Source organism: Polyodon spathula, chromosome 3 (genome assembly GCF_017654505.1).
Source record: "Polyodon spathula isolate WHYD16114869_AA chromosome 3, ASM1765450v1, whole genome shotgun sequence".
NCBI lineage: Eukaryota > Metazoa > Chordata > Actinopteri > Acipenseriformes > Polyodontidae > Polyodon > Polyodon spathula.
Window position 1 is genome coordinate 26,912,012 of NC_054536.1, and position 16,674 is coordinate 26,928,685.

General features: G+C 34.6%; 1 protein-coding gene across 4 annotated transcripts in view; it reads right to left on the reverse strand.

The window, feature by feature from the left end:
* bbs9 (Bardet-Biedl syndrome 9) overlaps window positions 1-16,674 on the reverse strand; it is a 251,413-nt gene that overhangs the window by 13,360 nt on the left and 221,379 nt on the right. The gene's annotated exons all lie outside the window — the stretch shown is intronic.

Consider the following 16,674-nt stretch of genomic DNA (forward strand, 5'->3'; position numbering starts at 1 on the left):
CAACCATTGAGGGCTGCCCATCAGCAGAAAAATAGCAACAGAAATAGAAGACGGCTGTATAAACATTTTGCTGATTCCTTGAAACGTAAGGAGTCAAAGACCAGTTATTTGTGGAGGATCAAGCAAATTAAATCAGAAAGAGGGTTTGTGGTTCCAGCCACAACTACCCACAGCTAGTACCGTTATAAATACCAAACCCACTGAGGAACACACATCCCTACATGCTGTTGATATAACTTCAGAGTTTTCCGGTCTGCTTTATTAAACAGCCTGTGACTAAGTTTTCATCCTAATTTGAGGATTCATCTGCAGTTTGAAAACCATAACCCTGGTCCCAACACCATACTTCTATTACATCAAAAATAAAAAATGTGGAACATCTGATTGACAAACAAACTTGCCTAACAATAACAACTGATTCATGCTGCATGATGCACAGGGCTGTCAAATCTAGATCTGTGGAATTGGTTGTGGTCTTGTTAAACAGTGCTTTATTTTTTCACTCCAATTATTAGCATGCCCCCCGCCCTTCATTTAAACATTGCTACTCAGTTTACCACAGGTGGTTTACAACTTTTAGAAACATGTAAATGTGGCAGGCTTACTGACAAAAAGCTTCCACTGTAGATCACAGTATCGAATTCAACCATCAAAAACCTCTTTATGCAATTTCATTAACTCCTACTTATGTGTTACACCTGCACAAATACAATTCTAAAATCTGATGATTATGGATTACACTATGTAACACAATTTTTGTTCCTGGGTAGTAAGTGTTATTTCCTAATTGCTTATGCCTCAAAAGTATAGAAAATGGCTATTATTGCCCACAAGCTTTGCTTTTGTGACCAGGACAGTGATATTTTGAAATATCACTATTTCCAATGAGAAAACAGGAGCTTTTGTGTCTTTTCGTTCACATAAAGTCAGAAAAAACAACATATGAATCCAAATTAACATGTATTTATACTAAAGTAATACTAAAATGACTATAAAAGATTTAGAAGTGAGTAGTTTTGAGATTTACGATTATACGATTATGCTCATTATTCTGATTGTTGTTTAAATCGGGGGCATAAGATAGAGATTATCGGCACAGTATTCTAAAGACACAGTCTCTGCTCCAGCCAGTAGGATGGTGACCTAAAACATGCTTCCAGACTCCCATATGGGTTATGTGGTCATGAAGGGAAGACATGGGCTCATGAATACATTTTAGTAACCACTGACCCGACATGTGTAAATAGGATGGTTTCTCTAAGAAACCTCTTTGAACTTTTTAAACCAGTCCCTATTTAAGAAAAAAATGAACAAAAACTACAAACAAGCAAAATAAAGACACTGATTTGTAAGGGAAGGTTTGAACATGCCCATACTGTGCAACTGTGGAGAGCTAGGTCTTAAAGGGTGTGACAGGGGTGTGCTCACCATAGTGGTTGTGAAGGGCATTTTTTGGTGTCTACGCCCTGGTACAAAATGTGTCTTCCACACAGTCTGCTACGTATTATACATTACTGCGTAGCCTCCATTTTACCAAAAATGTGCAAGACATCTGGGGGAGGTAATTACTTTGCTTAGCCTCATACATATATTTACACACACAAAGAGAAAAAGTTTGCGCTTCAGAACCACGAAGCCCACTTCATGCGGTAAACCAAGGAATCTGTCTGAAATGCAGAAGGAATGTGACAGTACTGCTGAACACTTGTAAGACCTGCTGTAGGATGTGCTGTTCAGGAACATTTGACAATAACCGTTTAAAAAATAAAATAATAAACAGGTATGTAAGTATGTGCTACTTCAGCCAGATATGTTAATATATTCGTCATCAAACTGTAAAATGTGCTGTAAATTTTAGTGTCCTCATTAAACACATTACAACTTTTCTTTCTTTAAAATCATGAGAATCAGTTATAAAAAGAGGAGACGATTGAATTTTTTTGTTGTAACACGAGACTGCAAGAAACTGCCTGCACTTGCTTGTAGAATGGCCCGCAAACTGTAATTAGACTAAGAAACAATATCGGAATACAGCTGTATTAAGAATGTAAAAAAAAAGCATACTGATAAATCTATTGTGGCAGACAAATACTGCTGCAGTTTACACTAAATACATCCATTTAAGTGATGTTGGTTTCAATAACTTGGTACACTTTAAAATAGATCCTTGATTACTTAAAATAATAATAATAATAAAAAAAAAACCTGTTCCTAGGAGAGCTAGTAAAGTAAAATACATTTCAACAATCCCTTTTTAGTCTTCTCATTCATTTTTTTTAGGTAGCTGCTACAGTACATTACTGATGAATAGATCCTGGGTTACCAACCAATTGTTTGATCTAAAAATCTGTTTTTAGGCTGTACAGTACCTTCATAAGATAAAAACATTCATAGTGTTGATTGGGCTACTTTGATGTATAATCAGATTAATTATACATGGACAAGGATAATTCTACCATTCATTTCAATGGGAATTTTGATGCCACAGCACAACTTAGGAGAGCTTAGGTCAGCCAGGGTGTCCTCAGCTCCCTGCTGGCTTGCCTGTAAGCTACACAGAGCTGCATTTTCCTCCAACACTGTAGCTCTGAGGTGGCTGCATGGTGAGTCTGCAGTGTGAAAAGAAGCATGAGGTAGTAGCGGTGAGCTGAGCCTAAAAATAACTAGATATTCTAAATTGGGAGAAAATAATAAAAAAAATAAAATAAATTGGCAACTACTAAATTTAAAAAAAAAGGTTAAATTAAAGTACCTCCACATGGACAGAGCCTTTGTAAAAAAATATTCCTAGGCTTAAAGGCTAACCTATTTAATTGCATTCATACATACAAAGAAATAAATAGTTCAAATCGATAGGCAGTTGTATTTTGTTGCTGCAAAAATCCATCCCTATCATTTTCTATCAAACGTGCACCCGGTTTACATTTCCTGGTGTTTTGTTGAACACATGGCTCACATGGAGAAACTGTATTAAAGACATATCATGCTGATAAGCAGCTGCAAATCACACTAGGACTTCAAAATAAATTAAAGTATTACTAAAATCAAAGCAAACCTTCAAGCTTTTACCCAAGCACTTCATTTGTTTAGCTTCTGTGAGAAAGTCCTATTGTGGTAGAAAGATACAGTATATCATTCATATCAACTAATATGATAAAACAGCAGATGCTGGGGGCTTCTTGGTTACTGGGTTTAGGAAGTGCTGTTTTCGTAATGTGCTATGTTAGTTTGTTCAATATTAGTTTCTTCAATACTTTCCAATTGATCTAAATTAAAGAAAAGATCAACCTTAACCAAAAAAAGCAGGGAAAGTACATTAACATAAACCAAGGACACTTCAATAGACTAAAAGATGATAGCTTTATACCAGTTGTTTGGAATAAAAAGATAAATATCGGCACCAGAGCTTTTTTTTTTTCTTTTTTAGCTTGGAGGTGATCTTTGGCTAATCTCAAAGCAAAGGAAGGATATATAGATACATCTTTGCTCAAATAAGTGGGAACAAAGTATTATCAAAATTGGACAAGATACAAATTGTATTACTGATGTGAAACTTTGGATGCAACAAAACTTTCTGCAGCTAAACCGTGACAAGACCGAGGCTATGCTATTGGGTACTCTGCATCAAATGTGAAAATCTAATCGTCTAAACATGTCCAAACCGAGTTCTGTTCCAAAATGAGAAACTTGGGGGTCATTTTAGATCCTGATTTAACTTTTTAGCCGCAAATTTGTAATATTACCAAGCTAGCAAACTTGCTAGCACATTTCCCCCTTTGTATCTCTGACCACTTGCTTAATTACACTCCTAGTCGCACGCTGCGGTACTCTGATGCTGGACTTTTGGTTGTTCCTCTGACTAAACTGTGAACAGTGGGCACTAGGGCTTTTTCTTGTTATGACCTTAGGCTGTGGAAACCACTTCCAATTGAGATCAGAGAGTCCTTGCCTGTTTTTAAATCTTGCCTAAAAACTAATTTATTTAAATTGACATTTTTGTAGATTTCTTTTTTTAGCTGTTATGATATTTCTTGGTTTTGTCTACCTTGGTATTATCTGTAAATTTTTATGACTGTATTATTGTTATTTTATCTGTCCTTTCTTATTTGTTAAGCTCTTTGTGATGTGTTTATGAAAGGCGCTATATAAAATAGATTATTATTATTATTATTATTATTATTATTATTATTATTATTATTATTATTATTATTATTATTAGCTGTGTCAGGGATAGAAACAGACTCCCATTACACAGCACTCTGAGAAATAATCTAAATGCTGTGCAATGGGCGTCTTATTTTCATCCTTGGTTATAAACCAATAAAAACAGGTTACCAGGAACTCTTAAGCACTTTTGCTAAGGAATGTCCATACCACAATTAATTACAAATACATCTCTAAAATGTATGTATGAGTAACATTAAATTGCAGCGCAGCCCAAAATTTATACTGCAGTCTGCTCACCTGATGAGCCCTGTGAAGTGCCCCACCCACCATTCCAGTCAGTTGCCAATGAGACTGGGCACCTCCACTGTACCCACTGGAAGGAAACGGAACAGGTTGCTAAATTTATACAATAATAAAATGTCTGAAATCAGATACAAATATCAAAGCACCCCTGGAAATGTCAACAGGATTCCCTAAACCCTGCAACCAGAAAGCCCCCTTTGCAAGAACTACGAAACTGGTCAGCTACACAAGAGTGGGGCAGAGACAGTGATTTCTGATCCTTATGAAATTCATTAAAAAGGATTATTTGCATAAATTCCTTTTGATGGCTGTTGAAGTTGATGTATTGTAAGTAAAAAAAAAAAAAAGTTATAATAATCCTATACTTCGCCTGTCAAAATCCTGAGCCAAAAACAGAACATTCAACAGTACCAGAGTCCTGTCATCAGTTAGTTAAGATATAGCCTTCCTTGCCATGTTGTACATTGCTGTGGAAAGGTCAATTATTCAATCTGTCAGTCAGGATTGATAAAATACTCCAAGTGGAAGATTTTTTCCTGTCATTAGAAAGACAGATGGACTGAAAGATGAAATTCATCCCAGTTTTTCAGTGGGATAATATTTCCTGGAGTCTTTTCATTGCCATATTTATCTATGACTGGCCAGTCTTTCCTTTTTTATTATTTCTGATTACATTTTTTTCTAATGAAACCTAAATTCCACTGTTTGTTTTTTTAAATATAGTTTCCAGTTTTTGATACTTTTCTATGAAGGTAAATTACAAGCTACAGGAGGTTTTACAAAACGTGCCATAAATCACCCTATAGTTATTGCTTAATTATAAATATAAGCAATTACTCAGGAATTGTTATTAAACATAGAAAGTGTTGCTATTTTTGTTTACTGCAATCAACTAAGTTGCAGTACACAGTACACTAATTGCAGTCCCAAGTATTTCTGTGTGTTCTGCTTTCACTTTTTGTAAAATATTTTCCCTGCAACAGCTGACCCTGCTTTAGTACAAAACTCAAGCTACACACTGTTTTACATAATGGTAACAGTGTTCTTAAATTTCCATGCCTGCTCTTTGGCTGAAGCGATATTATCAGCTCATCATCTAACTGGGGAATCTTGTGCAATTAAATCATACTTAAACTCCTGATGGCAAACAATGTAACTAAATCTTTTATATCTAGGATGCAAGATGCAACAGATGAAAAAAAAATCAATTTATGTTAACTCAAAACTTTATTTAGGCACTATGAACGACTGACGAAAAATAACTGGTTTATTGGAGTTCACAAACCTTAAGTATTTTTTTTTTCCTGTTCTTGTTCTGCATTTCTTAAAACTGTTAATTTTAAGCTATTTTTTTACACAACGATACTCACACATTTGGTCACTGTTGCAAGGAAATGGGGTTCCCATATTCTGCTAGTGTTGATGCCTCTTGCACTAAGCATTTGTATTCGATCAAATTGTTACCGTCCTTATCACACTTCAGTTTATCAAAACATGCGATATGCGGTTTTATTATTTTTTATACAGACCAACATCATATCGCATTCATAAATATTGACAATTGATTTTAAAGGGAGAGGCACCATTTCTGTGCATAACCCCTAAAAAACAAAAGAATTTAAAAACATTTTCAAAAAATGTTTGTTGTTGTTGCATTTGCAACCATTTTAGTCACAGTCTGGAGCCTTGTATCATAATTTCTCTCCGATTCAGTGGTACAAACTGATGCATTACGATTGAGGGAGTATTGTAGTTGAGGAATCATATCCTCATAAAGAACCACTGCCAGTGCATACCTGTTGCAAGCCTGTACATACCACGTGTATCACAGGATGAAAACCACTGTTCTATACAATAAAGAAACTAACAATATGCTGTCCGAATTAATGTGAGATGTAGTGGTGACCTGGTTACACAATGTACAGTAATGCTCAAGATTAAACAGAGTTTGAGCAGAAAATCAGATTAATATTGGAAAAATGTATTATAAACTTAGCCTTTATGTAGATGATTACTTCTCTATTCAACCAATATTGAGTCATCAATGCCTTGTCTAATGGCTAGTTTTAAAGACTATTCATTACTCTCTGGACAAAAAATTAATAATGACAAAACAGAGATAATGCCAATTAATAATAACACTGACACGGTTCCTAACCTACTTAAAAGAACTGAAGTGACAAACTCATAGTATTAAATACCTAGGTGGTAATATTTGCTGTCATAAGACACAACTATACAAAGATAATTTCCCTGCATTAATTACTAATTTGAAATCAGAATGATTTGGTTACCCAAGTTTTTATTCATATTCTCAACAGTCCCTATTATTCCACCTAAAACCTTTTTTAAAACAATATTTAATTACATCATTTATTTGGTCTAATAAATCACAAAGGCTTAAGAAGACTTACTTCACTCCCCAAGATCAAAAGGCGGATTAAACCTTCCAAATCTTGAACTTTATCTTCTCGCCTCACAAGGCTTCTATCGCTATCATATCATAAACGCTTCAGAAGAACAATTGTGGATAAATATAGAATATTCTCAAATTCATCCCAAGAACCTATTCTTTCAGCTATTTTCAAAAAACACAAGTCACAATACTAAGAACTTCTTAATTAATAATGCAATTCGATCTTGGTTTAAAATGAAAGTTTTCTTAAAAGAACCTATTACAATTCCCAAATATACACAACTTTGGAATAATCCCTGGATCCAAGATAATTCTCTCTTCTGGCTCTCTTTGAGATCTACCGGTATAAATCAAATAAATGATTTGGTTAAAAATAATACAATTTTGGCATTTTCTGAATTTAAAGAAATTTAATCCAACCGATTGTGAATCATTTAGATTTCTTCAGATTAAAAACTTTATTACACAATTTTTCAACAGAAAACATTACTGACAATAGTGATGTTGAACTCGTACTATTTAATACAAATCTAAGCACACATCTTACAAGTAGACTGTATAATACTCTGTTCAGCTCATCTTGTACAAGCTCCTCTTTAGACAAAATGCAGGACAGATGGAATTTGGATCTGGGTCGAGATAATATAGCTCTAAACCAGAAAGCATACTGGGTACAAACATCAGCTATCACTACTAATGAAAATCTAAGTTTAATACAATATAAACTAATGACTAGAATGTATTACATCTGGAATGTCCTAAACAAATATAACAATAGCATCCCAGATACTTGTTTAAAATGTAAAATACAAACAGACTCCTTGATACATTCTTTCTGGGATTGCTGGAAGATTAGGAGACTGTGGAATGAGGTGGAGAGCTGGCTGTCCTCCACTTTACAGACTACTATTCATTTGACCCTCTCCCTCTGCCTGCTCCGTGATTCAATTCATGACTCTAACCTGAGGTATCCTTTTGGCTGGATAGTGATATTATCTTCATTTGTTTTAAAGAGGCTAATCCTGGAAAACTGGAAGTCAAACTCAGTTCCTAGAATCCATCAATGGAAAAACTTAATGCTTTACTATTTAAAATTGAAAAAATCTTGGCAGAAGATAAAAACAAAATAGCTCAATTTGAAAAGATCTGGGGCAAGATGTTGGCGAATCTCTGGCCCTCCGATTCTTAGTTTAAAAAAAAAAAAAAAAGTGGACAAATACATGTTTTTATTTTCTCTTTGATTGCTTGTTTGCTGTTTTCCTCATGTTGGAAGTGTGGAATAATTAGTTATTACACAACAATTCCAATGGTATATAATGGTTTTGCTTATAGGTGCATAGGTCCAAATACCATGTAATGATGTGAGTCCACCCCTCCCCCCCCTAATGTTTCACTGTCATTTATTGTCTTCTTGTTTTGTGTTGTGTCTAAAACAAAAGGTAAAACAATAAAAAAAAAAAAAAGTTTTACAAAAAATAAATACATTCTAAAACAGAGTACAGAGTGCTGTTTCTTATTATGTGAGACAAGTTTAGGTAAAGCATATTTGACTACAATATCTTCAGGTTAACAAATGTTAACCTTAACATTTTCCTAATCCTTGTAATTACATTAAAGAGATTAATTCTATAGGATTCTAGTAAAAATTGCGCCATACACTTCTTCTGAAAAGATTAATCAATGCTGATTGTAAGGAAGTGAGGTGGGCAAGCATACGAGTGTTGCACAGGCTTTATTGCACAATCAAATATTTCTCTGGGATAGTAAGCACGGAAAATTATGATTTACTTTAAGTGGAAACATCAATAGAGAACACACATAATCGGATAATAAACAGGTAAGAAATGTGATATCTTTATATATAAAGAATAAAGCTTTCTGTCTGGCTGTTCCTTTATGCATTCGGACCCTGCAGGAGTCAGTGCAACCAAACTTTGCATGCCTTCCTCTTTCATCCAGGAGAAGGTCAAGGACTATGTTTGGATCCAAAATTTTGACCCCCGAGGTATTTTATTTAGTAATCAATACAGTAGCCATGTATCTCAAATTAAAGAAACCCACCAAACCAAAACAATAAACAAAAATTTAAAAAAGGCGAAAACAAAAGTTAAAAATAGGGAAAGGGGTCCGAGCGCATTGTGCGACACCCAAGATCGGTAACTTATAGGAAACCATAAGGCTACCATTCCCCAATTATTAACTGAGCTTATTTTTCCTGATTGTATCCCATTTCCTGATCTTAAGAAATTAAACATTAAACAAATTAAACAAATCCAGAAATATTTCTCATAAAAATATTTTCCACACAAAACAAGTACTGATGTTAATGACTGTTCTGCTCAGATAAGGACTTGTTAACAATGTGAACAGTTAGTCTTCACATGTAGATGCAGTACATTAGCTAAGAGATTAACATAGTATCTAATTAATATAGTGTATTGCAGGAGCAGTCTTTGTTTGTTATTTTGGCATGTTCACTGCTTTTGGACTCCCTACCAATTCAAATCCCAAACAACACATTACATCAACATAGATAAAATGTAGTGCTCAGAAGGTCTTCCCTATTAGTGACAGCTTCTTAGGACTCCCAGTCCAGCAATTACCAGAAAGACATGGGAAAGTACTCACACTGTCCTCACTATAACAAACATAGCTGTTCATTAAGATCCTACCACCGGAGCTCTTGTAAATGCCAAGAATGCATGTTCAAAGAGTACTTCACCTGCATTTCAGACAGTCACTGTATAATAGCGTTACTGGCCTCAGCTGGCTTTTTTAAAATTTGTCATCCATAGAAACCGGGCTTTCTAAGGGCCTATTGACATGGTGTTGAGAAGATTTCTGAGTGGGTCTGGAAATGTAATAAAAGTCCTTGCTGCATTAGAACAAACAAGCTAGTAGCATACATCCTTGTCACAGCTATAAATACAGCTTATCAGTATCAGGAAAAGCTAGATCACCATAATCAGCATACACCAGTAAATTCTGTTATGCCTGATAACACCATGTAACACAATTTTTGTTCCTGGGTAGTAAGTGTTATTTCCTAATTGCTTATGCCTCAAAAGTATAGAAAATGGCTATTATTCCCCACAAACTTTGCTTTTGTGACCAGGACAGTGATATTTCAAAATATCGCTATTTCCAATGGGAAAACGGGCAAATGTGTGTCTTTTCGTTCACATAAAGTCAGAAAAAAACAACACATGAATCCAAATTAACATGTATTTATACTAAAGTAATACAAAAATGACTACAAAAGATTTAGAAGTGAGTAGTTTTTCGAGATTTACGATTATACTGTATTATCACTGTCCTGGTCACAAAAGCAAAGTTTGTGGGGAATAATAGCCATTTTCTATACTTTTGAGGCATAAGCAATTAGGAAATAATACTTACTACCCAGGAACAAAAAAAAAAATTGTACATGGTGTAATTTATGCTAAAGCATGTCCTAGCAAAGTTTCATTTTAATTGGATAATGTATATAAGATATGTGACATTTGTATGGCTGTTTCCACTGTGTCCTACTATGAATATGCAACCCCAGCAGTGGAGATTAACAAGTCATCAGCTACTGTAACCTTCCACTTGTAGAAAATATGTACAAATATACACAATCTTAACATGTAATAACTAACAAATGTAACATTTACCAGCACAATAGTAAGGAAAGCCATGTAAATACAACCAATACATGATATCAAATGCATTTTAATCCCTTGGTAACACCACACATGGGTTTATACATATAGATCACAAGTAAACAGGCACCCCATCTTATTTACCAGTGGTTGTATTACAATCAAACTACATTTTATTGTAACAAGAGAGAATATTAAACTTTTGGTTGGTACATTGGACTACATGGAACTTAAAAAAAGTAATGAGGCAAGCTATATTAAGACTTATAATATGGGGAGACAAAAATTGTGTAAACTTGTAACTTGGAGAAAATCCATGAGAAAAAGTGGCAGCCAGGGATACCTGTATATAATTCATACCTCACGGGCATATAGTTTGAAGCTGTGGTTTACCTTATAATTGTGTGAATTCATCTTGTAACCAATAGCCATAACCCATATTATGCTGTTGTTCAGTATGAAAGTACATATAAAGCAGCTCCCTTCCCAATATCAAGTCCCCTATTTCATTAAAATACTGAACAAAAATGTATGGCCATTGTCAGGGAAATAGGGATAACTGAAGTCAGGAAATACAAGTATTTGTGATATGAGTCAGAATTCCCTTGTCATGTTAACCTGGACCTTCTGGGAATTAACCTGGGCCTTGTCCCTTGCCTACTGGGGAAAGCCATGCCAAGACCATCCAACCTTGTTTCCGAAGCTTGAGATTTTGCCAGAAGTAAGAGGATGTAGACACAAATGTGAACGATTAGTAAACCTGCATGATTTTCATAAAGACCACTGGTTTCTCTCTAATACAAATAATAATAAACTACTTTACATGCACGTCTGGTGGCATTAGACCTCTAGTTTAAACACCCATTTTCTTAGGTCAGCATTATTTTAAGTTAATTGTTAACAAATGAAGCAACAGAATAGATTCTGGAGCAATTCCACTGAGCAGCCTGTCTATTAGCATCTCCAATAAAATTGCACACCGAACATCTATTCATTTTCACTTATTAAATGCATCTGATGCAGTGTGTGGTGCTCAAGTTCAGTGCACTTCCTGGAGTGGTAATGCGTTATTACATTGCCTTTTATGTTTTACGCAGTTCTGTGCATAGGTAACACTTTGATTTCATTTTGCTGACTGGTCATTAATGGGAAATTTTACATAATGCTAGTACAACATTTCTGTACTGTATTATAGTCCACCTGTTGTCTGTTTTGGAAAGTGATATTTTCAGAATCATATCATTCCGATTTAAAATACTTCCATTGAAAATATAGCACTGTACCAACAGTACTAACTACAGTACATCTGAATGGAAGCCTACTTATTTTAAAACACAGTCCTTTCGGCTATGTATTTTCTAACATATTTTTTTTGTGTTCCCTGAAAAAACTGACAAGTGTTTGTCTTTTACTGCTGCGTTATTCCCCCAACTCTTGCACTAACAAATTTCAATGAAAGAATCAGTGAAAGACCTCTCTGGATGAAAAACAAAAATAACAGGAGGGCCGTCTTCAAACAGTAAAACATTCTAAACAGATTGCTGTAAATATCCTGCCTTGACCCTGCAGAATCAAATCTTCCATGAACGATCTACCATCACCATGATCCATCTCTTGTTTTATGTCAGATATAAGAAAAAATAAAACAGCAACAGTGCCAAACAAAAGGAAAATATGCGCTACAATATACATCTCCCTGTACAGTTCCTCAAACCCAAGACATACTGTTTCTTTCAAAATGTGTATGTGTATGCGTATGTAGGGCAGGGGGTTATTGGGATGGTAGGGGGCTGGTTATAACGTGCTCACCTACATACACGTCAAATCAGATGAAATAATCAGATATGCGTCACACTCGTTTAACCGTCACTGAAGCCAAAATTTTATAGGGTTGGATATGCGAGTGCTGACTGAATATATATATATATATATATATATATATATATATATATATATATATATATATATATATATATATATATATATATATATATAGAGAGAGAGAGAGAGAGAGAGAGAGAGAGAGAGAGAGAGAGAGAGAGAGAGAGAGAGAGAGAGAGAGAGAGAGAGACATACACACCACATTTTCTTTCAAATTAATAAATCGAAACCCTGGATAGTAAAAAGAGAGGACCAGGTAGCGTTGGGGGCGGGGCGGGGCGGGGCGGGGCGGGGCGGGGCAAGGCAAGGGCATATAAGGGACTGCTGGAAAAAGACTTGGAGATTGGAAACAAAGCAAGAGTGGCAGAGAGGGGTGTGTGTGGGGAGAAACAGAGATAGAGTGGAAAAGGATCAAAAGAAACCAATACTACTACTAACTAATAATTTATTTTCATTTTTGACTCCCAGTTCCCTTTCCCTCATCTTATAATTTTATTTTGTGCTAAATGCAACAATTGTAAATAATAAACGCCTTCAGCTCTTATCTACTCACAGTTGCAGTCTCAATTCTGTCCCAGGAGAACCTGAAAACGCTAAAGAATCACAGTTTTTCACTCTGGAAATCTGGTAACCCTAAGTAAGAATGATGCTCAAGAATCCCTAATAGTGTTGTTCTATCAGAACCAGAAAGTAAAGATAATCCTAGTGAACAGCACTGAATATTTTAAGATTTACTATATTAGCAGCTTGTAGGACCTTTAGAATCCTTTAAACTTACATATATCTCATAAAACTACCCAATCCATGCACAAAAAAATTCGTCTTTGGGTTTATTGTGTCTCTTCAAATCACTTGTAGTATGGGCAGATGAACTGTCATGGACTTGCTCTCATTTAATGCAGACAAAAGACTAAAAAATCAGGAGACTTTATCTGCTTCAGGTACCCAGAGAATACTTTTTTTTAAATTAATTTTTTTATTTTACTACAATTTAATTACTTAAAAAAAAAAAAAAAAGGAAACACTTTGGGACTCTTACTCTTTTAGGTCTGTTAGCTAGGATTTTACAACTTTATACACTGTGACTCATATTTCTTGGAGCTCTTCAGTGTTTTTGTTGCTGCAGGCAATACAGTCTTGGAGAGGAAATGCAGCATCACAGTAGGTAGCTTCCTATACAGAATGAGTAAATTCAATATATGAATGGAATGAAGGCATGAATGAAAGAACTTGGTTCCGTACTGTTCACTGTTTGTGAACAACAGTAACTGTTCCTTAAGATAATGACTCTCTCTCTCTCTTTTAGTAGCCTTAGGGACTATACACAAATTGAAAATAGATCCCATTACAGGTGTTAGTAGTGTTTAAACGGAAATCACCAAAATCAGTACGGATTAACTTATTCTAACATTTGTGCATTCAAAGTTTTAAAAGAAAAGCTTTATCCAATTAGAGGCCTGGATTCACGCATCCCATAAACTGACACCTCATGAATTCCTAATAAGAAATTCCCATACCAAAAATACAATCAGAAGTGCCATTCTTAAAATATAATCATTGGATAAAAAAAAGCCTGACATATGTATTGGCACTGTGGAAAACAGTGTTACGCTATAGCTTTTAATAATTTACTACTACATCTGTAGATATGTGATTCCTCCAGAGTAAAATACTGCTTCATTTTGTGCCTGAAGAAAGGGCACAGAATTAAAACAACTGAAGGCTGAACATTTATCCTTGATCTTGAATCTCAATCTTGAAACCTTGGCTAACTAAAAAACTGGCATTTACAGAAAACACATTATGACTGTGTATCTTTCCAGCTACACCCTGCTTGAAGGATAGTGTCTGCCTGTATGACGAAGAACCATTGATAACCAGACAAGCTGTCACAGATGCTCTAATCTTTTTCATGTTAGTTTACACCTGCAAATCTACACAGCTGTGGGTTTATTAGTTGCAAAATAGTTATTCAATCCAAAAAGTAGACAAATCAAAAATAAAATAAAAACAAACAATCAAGCATATGTGATCGTGTTTTCAAGAACAAAATTCAGTTTCCAACACCTATATTCCGAAAATTCACTATCACTGCTGGTTACACCTGTCTGAAAAGGACCTTAAAAGGAAACAAGTAGCAGCTATCATGAATTTCGGCAGAACTTAAGATGGCAAACCTTACCCAAAATGGGCATAAATAACTTGTACTATATTATGTTTGAACGATTTGTCATAAAATATGCAGTTATCTGCCCAACAGTAAAACTACAGATGGGATTACTTCATCTTTATCAGTCTAATGTTCATTATTATAGTTTTATATATGCCATGCTTACCTTTAACTTGTTCAACCCTTGCTCAAGGTTCTTTTAGTGGCCCTTTGCATCCCTTGCAAAACAGAACTAAAGAGTTTGTGTTCATTGTAAGTAGAAAACTGCTACACTATAGCTATTTAGTTCTCAATTGTCTGGGATAATAATAATAATAATAATAATAATAATAAATAATAATAATAATAATAATAATAACAACAACAACAACAACAACAACAACAACAGTTTTTTTTTTTTAAAAGACAAACTGTAGGGATTCATTCTTGCATATGTTTTTGTTGTTCCATATGGAAAAAATCAGAGCCAATTATATGTTGTGGTTTGGCACCACTGTTCCTGTTTCACCACAGATATAGCATTTCAGAAAAATTCCCACTCCTGAACATTTGAACTTGCAGGCTACAATACAGACTATTTACTGCTGGACTGCCAGCTCCCAGCTCTAGCTCTGCTGTGACACTGGGGTGCAAAAGTCCTGGAAAGGTTGCCTCCACCACAGCACAGCATACAATATCCCCCTGTAACCTTACAGCAACAAGAGTTACAATGGAGTTCAGTCTGGGAATCGATTCACAGAGCCACTGCTAATTCCTTTGCACCACCCTGAATAAAATGCAACTGTAGTACACACCGTTAATAACATGAGAGACAAACATTATATAACGATACCTAATCTTTAGCAGTTACTGTCAGTTATGTATATATATATAATATATATAATATATATATATATTATGTAATATATTGCTATGGATTATGCAGTTTAATGTAGTACATCATATATATATATTATATATATATTATATATATATATATATATATATATAATATATATATATATATATATATGCACTATATATATACATATTATTAATATTATATATATATATGTATATATATATATGTATATATATATATATATATATATATATATATATATATATATATATATATAATCCAGGGCTGGCAATGGAATGTGAAACATGCAACATGATTGGTCAAGTGAGGTTTTAGTTGTCTGTATATTGGATGGATATGGACAGTTGGAGCCTTGTCACATATTCTAAATCACTGAGCTGCCTCACAGAATTTAAAAGTATCGGACGGTAGCCATCTTGCTTTTACAGTTACAGATGCACAGCTGTAACTACGAAACTGAGTGACCAATTACCTGCAAAAAGTCCCAAAGTAGTACGTAGACATGCCGATTTGGATGAAGAACAATTAAATGAGCTGGAAGAAAAAAACAAAAAACAAAAAAACACATGCTGTCTTTATACAGTCACCCCAACTTTGTCACTTAAAATTACGTATTTTTAGCGGTTTGTAAATGCTACAGAAAAACACAAGATGACACTGCTGCATATTATCCACCCACCTCAGACACATACCTTGAAAAATTACTGAAATCCAAGACGTCGTTGTATTTATTTTTATTCATCCCATTTGTTCTGATCAGAGTGTCTGCATTGTCAGTGACAGGGGAAAAAAAATGACTCACTGTCGTCTCAACTCCGCCCCCTGGTGTATCTTTTCAATGGCAATGTCCACAATATCAAAAATACAGATGTACTTTCTTTTGCATGTTCCAATAAAATTAATTTACTCAGCTTAATTTAGTGTGTAGTTCAAAGTTATAAATGGGACTACTTTATTGGCATAAGGATATTTAATAACAAAAAAAGGACACTTTTTGTATTACTTTTTAGCAAGTTATTAGCTAGTTGACGCATTTAGCAATAATAACCTCTTTTAAGCAATTAGGATATTTGTCAAAGAGCTTTTGGCATGCTTTTTTTTAGTGATTTTTGACTATTCTTCAACACAAAATTGCTCCAGTTCATTCAAATTCTGAGGACTTCTCTTGTGCACAGCCTTCTTCAACGCATACCAAAAATTCTCAATTTGATTTAAATCACGACTTTGACTA